Below are 13,545 nucleotides of genomic sequence, written 5' to 3'. Positions count from 1 at the left end.
ATAAGACAACCCCAAATGCTAGATCCCCGATCGTCCCAACTGGGCTCCACTACTGATCATCAGGAAAAGACACATAGTAACGACCACGTTCCTCGTCGAACTCCCACTTGAGATTGACGCCATCATCTGCACTGGCATCGTCGGCACCTGCAACTATTTTGGTAGAATCTGTGAGTCACGGGGACTCAGCAATCTCACACCCGCGAGATCAAGACTATTTAAGCTTATAGGACAAGGAGGTGCAAGAGGTGGAGCTGCAGCGGCAAAAGCATCTATGGTGACTAACTTGTGCAAATGAGAGCGAGAAGAGAAGCAACGGAACGGACGTCATCTAGCAATGATCAAGAAGTGATCCTGAACACCTACTTACGTCATTCATAACACAGACCGTGTTCACTTCCCGGACTCCGCCGAGAAGAGACCATCACGGCTACACACGCAGTTGATGAGTTTTAATTGGGTCAAGTGACAAGTTATCTACAACCGGACATTAACAAATTCCCATCTGCCTCATAACCGTGGGCACAGCTTTCGAAAGATAATACCCTGCAGGGGTGTCCCAACTTAGCCCATCATAAGCTCTCACGGTCAACGAAGGATAAACCTTCTCCCGGAAAGACCCGATCAGTCTCGGAATCCCGGTTTACAAGACATCTCGACAATGGTAAAACAAGACCAGCAAAGCCACCCAAATGTGCCGACAAATCCCGATAGGAGCTGCACATATCTCGTTCTCAGGGCACACCGGATGAGACATCCTACGAGTAAAACCAGACCTCGAGTTTCCAGGAGGGGGCCCCGCAGTCTGCTCAGTTCGGACCAACACTCGAAGGAGCACTGGCCCGGGGGGGTTAAATAAGATGACCCTCGGGCTCGCGAAAACCCGGGGGAAAAGGTATAGGTCGCAAATGGTAAAACCAAGGTTGGGCCTTGCTGGAGGAGTTTTATTCAAGGCGAACTGTCAAGGGGGTCCCATAAATCACCCGACCGCGTAAGGAACGCAAACTCAAGGAACATAATCCCGGTATAACAGTAACTAGGGCGGCAAGAGTGGAACAAAACACCAGGCATAAGGCCGAGCCTTCCACCCTTTACCAAAATATATAGGTGCATTAATTAAATAAGAGATATTGTGATATCCCAACATAACCATGTTCCGACATGGAACAAACTTCAACTTCACCTGCAACTAGCAACGCTATAAGAGGGGCTGAGCAAAAGCGGTAACTTAGCCAAACAACGGTTTGCTAGGAAAGGATGGTTAGGGCTGACATGGCTAAAATGGGAGACATGATATAGCAAAAGATAGGTAGCGGAGCATGGCAATAGAGCGAACAACTAGCAAAGCAAAGATAGAAGTGATTTCGAGGGGTGGTCATCTTGCCTGCAAGATCATCTTGCCTGCAAGATTCTCAGAGTTGTCGAAAGCTTGATCCTCGTAAGCGTACTCGACAGGTTCCTCGTTCACGAACTCGTCTCCCGGCTCTACCCAAGACAAGAACACAAACAAACGGAACCACAATCAACAACGAGAAATGCGCAAGCAACATAATGCAAAACATGTATGATATGCGAGATATGATATGCGATGCATATGCGTGCTCCGGAAGGAAGATGATGAACATGGCAGTAACTTGGCAAACCAAGCATGCCACTGGAAAGATGAGATGATTTCGGTCGAAATCGATATAAAGATCACCGGAATCGGATGCACGGTTTGCAAATGGCAAGCAAAACAAGAATGACACGAATCTGCGATTAACAGCAAGATAGCACTTAAAATGCAACAAGTAACAATGCTACAGCACCTCAACATAGCAACAAAGCACATGACAGTAAACTACAGGAGATGCTTGACAAAAGATGAACACTGAGTTACGGCTAGTTCACAACAGATCAAGCTCAAACAAGCATGGCAAAAGTGCAAAAGATTACAAGTTCACAGACTTGGTGAAAAACTGGACATGGCAGAAATCCGTATCAGGTAGCAATGTTCAGAGCACGAAATCAACATGCTACAGGAACTTAACATAGAAAAAAAAGGCATGTAAGTGTTCTACTCAAAGGACATGACAAAAGTACCTTACTGACCATAAGCCAAAAAGGACCAGAAGATATGATGGCAAGCATGTAAACATAGCAAGTTTCGTTATCAGGTTTCAGACTTGGTAGAAAACAGAGCATGGCAGAAATATTAATATGTAGGCCTCTTTGTGAGCTTGATGCACTCACTACAGAGAAATGCATGACAACCCAAGCATACCTAAAGCAATATGGCATGTTTATGAAGCTATCCATGGCAAGAACAATTACATAGCATGTATGGAACAACTACAATAAGCTTGGCAAGATTGCAAATCTTGTCAAGAATCTGCCAGAAATATTTTATAGCAAAAGTAGAGCACGATTGAGTCATGCTATGACACTCTATAATTGCAAACAATTGCAGGAATGGATCAATTACAACTATAGATACAAAACATACTTACTGGACATCTCCAAAATATGCATGAATCTCTCTGTATCATCAAGTTTACATGGCAACAAAGTTACAGCAGACGAGGACTTCGAGAAATCGCTAAGTCCCTGAAATCAGAAATATTACGGGGCCTACTTTGCATGCTTGTGCTAGTCACCACAAAGATCACAAAAATACATGGACTACACCACTGGAAAGATGGCATGGCATACTTCAAAACACTTGTAGAGCTCATGCTCAAAAGATGCACAGAATAAATGATACAAAAATGACAAATCTCCAAGTTCTGCTAAGAACCAGAGAATAACAGCAACTAGCCCTCTTCCAACGACGATTTGGGCATCAAGATGACCTCTAAAGAACATGGTGCAATTGAACAAAATGAGGAGCATCACGAGACGAACAATTTGACATATTATACGCGCGAATCGGAGCTACATGCACAGAGTTATCGCATCTTGAATAGGAGCACATGCTGATGAAATTAAGGACTCAGAAGAAAAAACTGGATCGCGAGAAAAAGTAACGTACGGTGGAGTTGGATCTGGATCGAGCTGTTCGCTCGAGCTCGGGCTCGGGCCGATGGCGCTCGGGCTCCGGTGGCTGGAGCTCGCCGGAGGGAGGAAGGAGGGCGGCGCGAGGGCGGCGGAGGAGGAGAGGACGCCGCGGGGGAGCGGTGGCGCCGGCGGAGGCGCGGCGGCGGGCGGCGCGGGGCCGGTGGCGGCGGCGGCGGTGCGGGCTTCCGGCGGCGCTGGTTTTAGAGGGGGTTTTTTCTGGACACTCAAATGGAATTTGCGGATGCCCGGTTAACCGTTGGAGTACCAAACGACCTCCGAATGGAACGAAACTTGACCGGTAGTCTCCGGGTGGTATAAAAAGACCACTTGACAAGCCTCGGTCCATTCCGAGAAAGTTTGACACACGCACACGAAAGAAAACTAGAAGGGTGCACCGGAGGAGATAGGAGCTCCGGATTGGAAAACGGACAACGGGGAAAATGCTCGGATGCATGAGACGAGCACGTATGCGAATGCAATGCACATGATGACATGATATGAAAATGCATGACATGACAAAATACAAAACGAAAGACAAAACCCAACAACGGAGGGAAAAACATATCACATAGCCGGAAATGGCAAGAGTCGGAGTTACAAATATGGCAAGTTACATGCGGGGTGTTACACGAAGGGAAGTTCCCCCGGCAGAATCGCTCCACTGGAGGGCAAAAGTGCTCCTGCCCAAGTTCCGCCTCGAGACGGCGGCGCTCCATCCCAAAAGTCCTCTCCTTATTTTTTTCTTGGTCAAAAGACCTTATGTACTAGAAGATGGGCACCGGAGGTGGGCCAGGGCCTCCACTACCCGCCAGGCGCGCCAGGGGGTAGCGTGCCCTGGTGCCTAGTGGGCACCTGGGTGGCCCCCTCTGGTATTTCTTTATTCCAATATTTTTTATTTATTCCAACAAAATTCTCCGTTAAATTTTAACTCATTTGGAGATGTGCAGAATAGGTAACTCTGATATAGCTTTTTCAGGTCCAGAATTGCACTTGCCAGCATTCTCCCTCTTTGTGTAAACCTTGCATATTATGAGAGAAAAGGCATTAGAATTACTCCATAAAGTATATTGCATAAAAACACAATAAATAACAGTAGGAAAACATGATGTAAAATGGACGTATCAACTCCCCCAAGCTTAGACCTCGCTTGTCCTCAAGCGAAAGCCAATATCAAAAATCATGTCCACATGTTTAGAGAGAGAGAGAGAGGTGTCGATAAAAACAAAACACGGACATAGTGCTACTTCTTGAGCTTGCGTTGGTTTTTCCCTTGAAGAGGAAAGGGTGATGTAGCAAAGTAGAGTAAGTATTTCCCTCAGTTTTGAGAACCAAGGTATCAATCCAGTAGGAGACAATGCACAAGTCTCCCAATACCTGCACAAACAAACACCAACTTGCACCCAACGTGTCAAAGGGGTTGTCAATCCCTTATCGGTTATTTGCAAAGTGAGATCTGATATAGATGGATAAATGGTAAAGTAATATTTTTGGTTTATGGAACGAAAAGTAAAAGATTGCAAAGGAAGTAAATCGGAAACTAAAATTGTAGATCAGAAACTTATATGATGGAAAATAGACCCGGGGGCCATATGTTTCACTAGAGGCTTCTCTCAAGATAGAAATTATTATGGTGGGTGAACAGATTACTGCCGAGCAATTGATAAAAAAGCGCAAAGTTATGAAGATATCTAAGCCAATGATCATGAATATAGGCATCACGTCTGTGTCAAGTAGATCGACTCCTGCCTGCATCTACTACTATTACTCCGCACATCGACCGACTCCTGCCTGCATCTAGAGTATTAAGTTCATAGAACAGAGTAACACATTAAGTAAGATGACATGATGTAGCGGGATAGACTCAAGCAATATGATGAAAACCCCATCTTATTATCCTCGATGGAAACAATACAATACGTGCCGGTTCCCCTTCTGTCACTGGAATCGAGCACCGCAAGATTGAACCCAAAGCTAAGCAGTTCTCCCATTGCAAGAAACACCAATCTAGTTGGCCAAACCAAATCGATAGTTCGAAGAGACTTGCAATGATATCAAATCATGCATATAAGAATTCAGAGAAGATTCAAATAATATTCATAGATAAGCTGATCATAAATCCACAATTCATCGGATCTCAGCAAACACACCGCAAAAGAGTACTACATCGAATAGATCTCCAAGAACATCGAGGAGAACATGGTATTGAGAATCAAAGAGAGAGAAGAAGCCATCTAGCTACTAGCTATGGACCCGTAGCTCTGTGATAAACTACTCACGCTTCATCGGAGAGGCAATGGTGTTGATGTAGAAGCCCTCCGTGATCGAATCCCCCTCCGACAGGATACCGGAAAAGGCCCCTAGATGGGATCTCACGGGTACAGAAGGTTGCGGCGGTGGAAAAGTGTTTTCATGGCTCTCCTGGTAGGTTTTGGAATATTTGAGAATATATAGGCGGAAGAAATAGGTCGGTGGAGTCACGAGGGGCCCACAAGGGTGGGGGCGCGCTTACCCCCCTGGGCGCGCCCTCCGACCTTGTGGATGCCTCGTGGCTTCCCCAACATGCACTCCAAGTCCTCTGGATGTCTTCTGGTCCAAGAAAAATCATCGCGAAAGTTTCATTTCGTTTGGACTCCATTTGATATTCCTTTTCTGCGAAACTCTAAAACAAGGAAAAAAACAGGAACTGGCACTGGGCTCTTGGTTAATAGGTTAGTCCCAAAAATAATATAAAATATCATAAAATGCATATAAAACATCCAAAACAGATAATATAATAGCATGGAACAATAAAAAATTATAGATACGTTGGGGACGTATCAAGCATCCCCAAGCTTAATTCCTGCTCATCCTCGAGTAGGTAAATGATAAAAACAGAATTTTTGATGTGGAATGCTAGCTACCTAACATATTTATCCATGTAATTTTCTCTATTGTGGCATGAAGGTTCAGATCTGTATGATTCAAAACAAAAGTTTAATATTGACATAAAGACAATAATACTTCAAGCATACTAACAAGGCAATTATGTCTTCTCAAAATAACATGGCCAAAGAAAGCTTATCCCTACAAAATCATATAGTCTGGCTATGCTCCATCTTTATCACACAAAATATTCAAATCATGCACAACCCCGATGACAAGCCAAGCAATTGTTTCATACTTTTAATGTTCTCAAACCTTTCCAACTTTCACGCAATACATCAGCGTGAGCCATGTACATAGCACTATAGGTGGAATAGAAGGTGGTTGTGGAGAAGACAAAAAGAGGGAGATAGTCTCACATCAACTAAGTGGGTGTGAATCCTACTTGCTTGCTCATGAAAACCTAGGGCATTTTGAGGAAGCCCATCGTTGGAATATACAAGCCAAGTTCTATAATGAAAAATTCCCACTAGTATATGAAAGTGACAACATAGGAGACTCTCTATCATGAAGATCATGGTGCTACTTTGAAGCACAAGTATGGAAAAGGATAGTAACATTGCCTCTTCTCTCTTTTTCTCTCATTTTTCTTTCTTTCTTTCTTTTTTCTTCTTTCTTTTTTTTCTTTTTCTTCTCTTTTTTTCTCTTTCTCTTTTTTTCTTTCTTTATTTTTTTATTTTATTTCCTCACATGGGACAATGCTCTAATAAGGAAGATCATCATACTTATATTTACTTACAACCCAAAAATTACAACTCGATACTAGAATAAGATATGACTCTATATGAATGCCTTCGGCGGTGTACCGGGATGTGCGATGAATCAAGAGCGACTTGTATAAAAAATGATGAACGGTGGCTTTGCCACAAATACGATGTCAACTACATGATCATGCAAAGCAATATGACAATGATGATGCGTGTCATAATAATGGAACGGTGGAAAGTTGCATGATAATATATCTCGAAATGGCTATGGAAATGCCATAATAGGTAGGAATTAATAGAAAAAGGCCTAGGATTAAAATTACCTCTATAAGCATTGTTATTGAAATTGTTGCCCGAGATAAAATTCAATCTATGGCATCAATATTTTCTCAATCAAAGTAAACAAAGTCACATCATTAAAATCAATAGGAGCACTTTTATTAGCAACCAATTTCATAAGAGCGTCAACTTTTTCACTCAAAGAAGAAATTTCTTCAACCGAATTAACTTTTTTACTAGTAGGAGCTCTTTCGGTATGCCATTGTGAATAATTTGACATAATATTATCAAGTAATTTGGTGGCTTCACCCAAAGTAATTTCAATAAAAGTACCACCCGCGGCGGAATCTAAAAGATTACGAGAAACACAATTCAACCCCGCATAAAAAATTTGTATGATCATCCAAAGATTTAACCCATGAGTTGGGCAATTACTTAGCATCAATTTCATCCTTTCCCAAGATTGTGCAACATGCTCATGTTCAAGTTCCTTGAAATTCATGATCTGGGTTCTAAGGGAAATAATTTTCGCGGGCAGAAAATACTTAGTAATAAAAGCATCCTTGCACTTATCCCAAGAATTGATACTATTGTGAGGCAAAGAAGAAAACCAAATTTTTGCACGATCTCGCAAAGAAGACGGAAATAATTTCAACTTCACAACATCATTGTCCACATCTTTTTTGTTTTCCATATCGCATAATTCCACGAATGTGTTAAGATGGGACGCGGCATCCTCATTAGGAGTACCGGAAAATTGTTTTTTCATAACAAGATTCAGTAAAGCGGGATTAATATCACAAGACTCGCACTAGTGTCGGGAGGAGCAATCGGAGTGCTAATAAAATCATTGTTGTTGGTATAGGAGAAATCACACAACTTGGTGTTCTCTTGAGTCATTGTGACTATGCAACAAGATTGCACTAAAAACTGATATGGTGAGAAAACGGCAAACGAAAAAGAGGGCGAATAAAACGACAAATTTTTATGAAGTGGGGGAGAGGAAAACGAGAGGCAAATGGCAAATAATGTAAATTGCAAGGAGATGAGATTTGTGGTTAGGAACCTGGTAGATGTTGATGATGTCTCCCTGGCAACGGCGCCAGAAATTCCTTTTGATGTTTGCTTGAACTACGTCGGTATTTCCCCAAAGAGGAAGGGATGATGCAGCACAACAATGATAGGTATTTCCCTTAGTGATGAGACCAAGGTTATCGAACCAGTAGGAGAACCACGCAACACCACGTAAACAGCTCCTGCACACAAAGAACAAATACTTGCAACCCGACGTAAGAGAGGGGTTGTCAATCCCTCACGGGTAAAAAGATAGATAAAATTGTAGTTGATTGGATAAATAGATCTCGCGGGAACGCGAGATAAAATAAATAGATAAAAATTGCAGCAAGGTATTTTTGTATTTTTGGTTTAATAGATTTGAAAATAAAAGCAAATAAAATAGATCGCGAAGGCACATAGAATAAAGAAGAGACCCAGGGGCGTAGATTTCACAAGTGGCTTCTCTCGAGAAAAATAGAAAACGGTGGGTAAATGGATTACTGTTGGGCAATTGATAGAACTTCAAATAATCATGACGATATCCAGGCAATGATCATTATATAGGCATCACGTCCAAGATTAGTAGACCGACTCCTGCCTGCATCTACTACTATTACTCCACACATCGACCGCTATCCAGCATGCCATCTAGTGTATTAAGTTCATGGAGAAACGGAGTAATGCAATAAGAACGATGACATGATGTAGACAAGATCTATTTATGTAGAAATAGACCCCATCTTGTTATCCTTAATAGCAACGATACATACGTGTCGGTTCCCCTTCTATCGCTGGGATCAAGCATTGTAAGATCGAACCCATCACAAAGCACCTCTTCCCATTGCAAGACAAATAGATCAAGTTGGCCAAACAAAACCAAAATATCGGAGAAGAAATACGAGGCTATAAGCAATCATGCATATAAGAGATCAAAGAAGACTCAAAAAAATTCATGGATAAAAACATAGATCTGATCATAAACTCAAAGTTCATCGGATCCCAACAAACACACCGCAAAAAGAGTTACATCATATAGATCTCCAAGAGACCATTGTATTGAGAATCAAAAGAGAGAGAGAGAGAGAGGAAGCCATCTAGCTACTAACTACGGATCCGTAGGTCTACAATGAAACGCATCATCGGAGAGGCACCAATGGGCATGATGAACCCCTTTACGATGGTGTCTAGATTGGATCTGGTGGTTCTGGAACTTGCGGCGGCTGAAATTGATTTTCGGCGACTCCCCTAGGGTTTCTGGAATATTGGGGTATATATAGAGCAAAGAGGCGGTGCGGGAGGCCACCGAGGTGGGCATAACCCACCTGGGCGCGCCTGGTGGCCCAGGCGCGCCCTGGTGGGTTGTGCCCCCCTCGGGGCACCCCCTAAGTGCTTCTCCAGCCTATTGGGTGTCTACTGGTCCATAAAAATTCCACAAAAAGTTTCGTTGCATTTGGACCCCATTTGATATTGATTTCATGCGATGTAAAAGACAAGCAGAAAACAACAACTGTCACTGGGCACTATGTCAATAGGTTAGTACCAAAAAATGATATAAAATGATTATAGAATGATTGTAAAACACCCAAGAATGATAATAAAACAGCATGGAACAATCAAAAATTATACATACGTTGGAGACGTATTAGGAGACATCATCAAAACCTATCAAGTACCTTCAAACAAACTATTATCTACTTGCTCTACTTTTTATTTGCCATTGCCTCTCATTTTCAACTCCCCCACTTCTGATAAAAAATATCAAAAACATAAAAATATTTTATTTTGTTCATTTGCTTGCTTTATCACTATGTTTCAAGACAACACCAAGTTGTGTGACTTCTCAAATACTAATAATAATGATTTTATTAGTAGTCTAATTGCTCCTCCCGCCACTAGTGCAGAGTCTTATGATATTAATGCTGCTTTGCTAAATCTTGTTATGAAAGAACAATTTTCTGGAAATCCTAATGAGGATGATGCATCCCATCTTAATACTTTTATTGAATTATGTGATATGGAAAAGAAAAAAGATGTGGATAATGATACTATAAAGTTGAAAATATTTCTGTCTCGCTAAGAGATCGTGCTAAAATTTCCATCCTTGCCTCGAAATAGTATTGAGTCTTGGGAAAAGTGCAAGGATTCTTTTATTGCCAAGTATTTTCCTCGCGCTAGAATTATTTCTCTTATAAATCAAATTATGAATTTTAGGCAACTTGAGCATGAGCATGAGCATGTTGCACAATCTTCGGAGATAATGAAATGAATTATTAGAAATTGTCCCACTCATGGTTTAAGCTTTTGGATGATTATACAAAATTTCTATGCGGGACTAAACTTTATTTCTAGAAATCTTCTAGACTCTACTGCAGGGTGGTACTTTTACGGAAATCACATTGGGAGAAGCTACAAAACTCCTGATAATATTATGACAGATTACTCTCAATAGCACACCGAAAGGGCTCCAACTGGTAAGAAGGTAAACTCAGTCAAATAAGTCTCTACTTCGGGTGATAAAATGGGTGCTCTTATGAAAATGCTTGCTAGTAAAAATACTCATGTTGATCCTAATGATGTGCCATTATCTACTTGATTGAGAAAAATAATGATGCTATTGATGTGAATTTTGTCTTTACAAATAATTTCAACAACAATGCTTAGAGAGGGAATTTTAATCCTAGACCATATCCCGAAAATTCCTCTAATAATTATGGTAATTCCTATGGTAATCTTATAATAATAATAATAATAATAATAGGATACCCACTGATCTTGAGAACAACATTAAAGAATTTATTAGTTCTCAAAAGATTTTTAGTGCTATGATAGAAGAAAAATTGTATAAAGTTGATGATATAGCTAGAAACATGGATAGAATTGCTCATGATGTGGAAACTCTTAAAATTAAAACTTTGCCACCCAAGCATGATATTAATGAGTCTATTAAATCTATCTATGTCTCCATTAGTGAAAGTAAAGAGAGAACCGCTAGGTTGAGAGCTAAGCGAGAATTCCTAGAAAAGGCTATTCCACCCGGTTTTTATCGTAATCATGATGAAAATATTAAAATGATTGGTGTCTCACCTATTGAATCTTTATTTAGTAATATAAAACTTGATGAAAAGGGACTGGGGATGAGTCAACTTTAGCTAGAAGGCGTCCCAATTGTTCGGAGCGTGATGATCTTAATGATAAAAATAATAAAAGTGGGTTTGGAGAGGTCAAGACTTTAAATAGGGATGTGCCCACTACTTTGGATTACAAGGACTTTAATTATGATAATTTTTCTTTAGTCTATTGCAATCCATGTGTCGGGGGAAAAGACACCTATGGGATCACTGGAGTCCCTTCTACGGTTGGCGGGCACAGGGCTGTGGAAAGAGCGAGATTGAGAGATCAACGCGGGGGGATTATCCAGGTTCGGGCCGCAAGTGATGCGTAATACCCTACTCCTGCTGGTTTCTGTTTATCTGGTGTTCTTGGACTAGCTACAAGGCGTGCAGGGTCCAAAAAGTCTGAATCCTCTCCTAGTACACCGTGGGCCTCCTTTTATAGACAAAGGGTCTGCCACGGTGGCACACAGGAGGTGGAAAGCTATACAGTGGTCGAGTCTATCCTCTGGAACCATAGGACAAACGCATTTAATGCGCTGCTGACATGCCCTTCTTGCTTTATCGTGGACGGCGAGGAAGCTCGTCCCAGCTGTCGCCGCCTCGCCTGGCTTCGACGCGCGTCCAAACTGATGAGGCGTGTAGTGCCACGCTGGCTGGCCGGCTGAGTTGGTGCGGTGGCAGAGACTTCACAAAGATCTGCATGCCACCATGCAGGTGCTTGCTGAGTTGGCCTAGAGGCCGCACGTCGCCACGCAGGTGCTCACCTAGTTGGCGGGCTGGCAGCTGCATGGGAACGGCGGCGGAATCTTGGCAGATGTGGGCCTGGCTACGGCCCCGCGGATGTCTCTGGCAAGGGTCTTGCCGAGGCCCCAGCAAGGGTCTTGCCGCAGCGTCGCGGTCGTCCCTGGCAAGGATCTTGCCGGGGGTCTCGTGGGTTTCCTCGGTAAGGATCTTGCCGAGGATCGTCGTCTTCTATTTCTTGATCTAGTCTTGTATGCTTCTGGTCTTCACAAAGATTTGCATGCCACCACGGAGGCGCCTCCCGAGCCTTGGTTCCAATGTGGTTGATGGTGTTGGAACTCTTGGGCTCAAGGGTGGCGGCTCTGCTGGTGGCGGGCAAGTTGCCCCGGCAAGGCTCTTGCCAGGGCTGTGGAGGCCGCCCCGGCAAGGGCCTTGCCGGGAGAGTTCTCCTCGCCCCTCTGCTCTTTGTGTTTCTATCTTGGCGTTGCTCTGGTTGTCTTGTGGTTTTGCTTCTTCTGCCCCGCCAAGGGTGGCCAGGGGCGTGGGGCTGCGACTGCCCATGCACAAGTAAAGGGGTGCAAAAAGGGACCCCTACTTTTGTACACCGACACCATGATAAATTCACCCAATGCTTATGAACAAAATAAAGATTTCACTAGATATATTGTAGAAGCTATGATAAAAGCTCATGAAGAAAAGCTAGAATTGGAGGTTTCAATACCTAGAAAATTGTATGACGAAAGGGAACCTACTATTAAAGTTAAAATTAAAGATTATGAATGTAATGCTTTGTGTGATCTAGGTGCTATTGTCTCTACTATACCAAAATCTTTATGTGACGTGCTAGGTCTCACCGATATGGATGATTGTTCCCTTAATTTACACTTAGAGGATTCAAGTATTAAGAAACCATTGGGTAGAATAAATGATGTGCTTATACTTTCTAATAGGAACTATGCACCCGTTGATTTTATTCTCCTTGATTTTGAATGCAATCTGCCTTGTCCTATAATACTTGGTAGGCCTTTCCAAACCATAGGTGTTATTATTGATATGAAAGAAGGAAACATAAGGTTCCAATTTCCATTAAAGAAAGGGATGGACACTTATATAGGAAGATAATTAAGCCACCATATGAATCTATTATGAGGGCCACCTATGAAATTAATTTGAAAGATGACAATACTTGAAACAATGCATTACGCCTAGTTAGCAGCGTAAAACAATAACACTTGTTGGGAGGCAACCCAATAGTTATCTTAAATTTTGCTTTTTATTTTCTGTTTTGGTGTGTTGATACAATTACGCTATTGTAACGACTGTGTTTTATGTTTTAGTTAGTGTTTGTGCCAAGTAAAGCCTTTGGGATGATTTGGTTGATTATTGACTTGATTCTGTGAAAAACAGAAAGTTTTGTGCTCACTCCCGGAATTTTTAAAAATCAATAGAACGTGCTTTTGATCTGAATTTTTTACACATGATTTATATAAAAAATTCCACATTGTCCTATTGTTTTCAGAATTTTTAGAGTTCCATAAGTATGGTGTTTGTTTAGATCATTACCGAGTGTTCTGTTTTAGACAGATTCTGTCTTTATTGCATAGTTTGCTTGTTTTGATGATGCTATGGATTATATCGGGGGGTATAAGTCATGGAGGATTTAGAATACAATATCTATTATGCAAGATTAA

The sequence above is a fragment of the Aegilops tauschii genome, chromosome 7 (assembly GCF_002575655.3).
Source record: "Aegilops tauschii subsp. strangulata cultivar AL8/78 chromosome 7, Aet v6.0, whole genome shotgun sequence".
Classification (NCBI taxonomy): Eukaryota; Viridiplantae; Streptophyta; class Magnoliopsida; order Poales; family Poaceae; genus Aegilops; species Aegilops tauschii.
Note: the sequence above shows the minus strand (reverse complement) of the source record.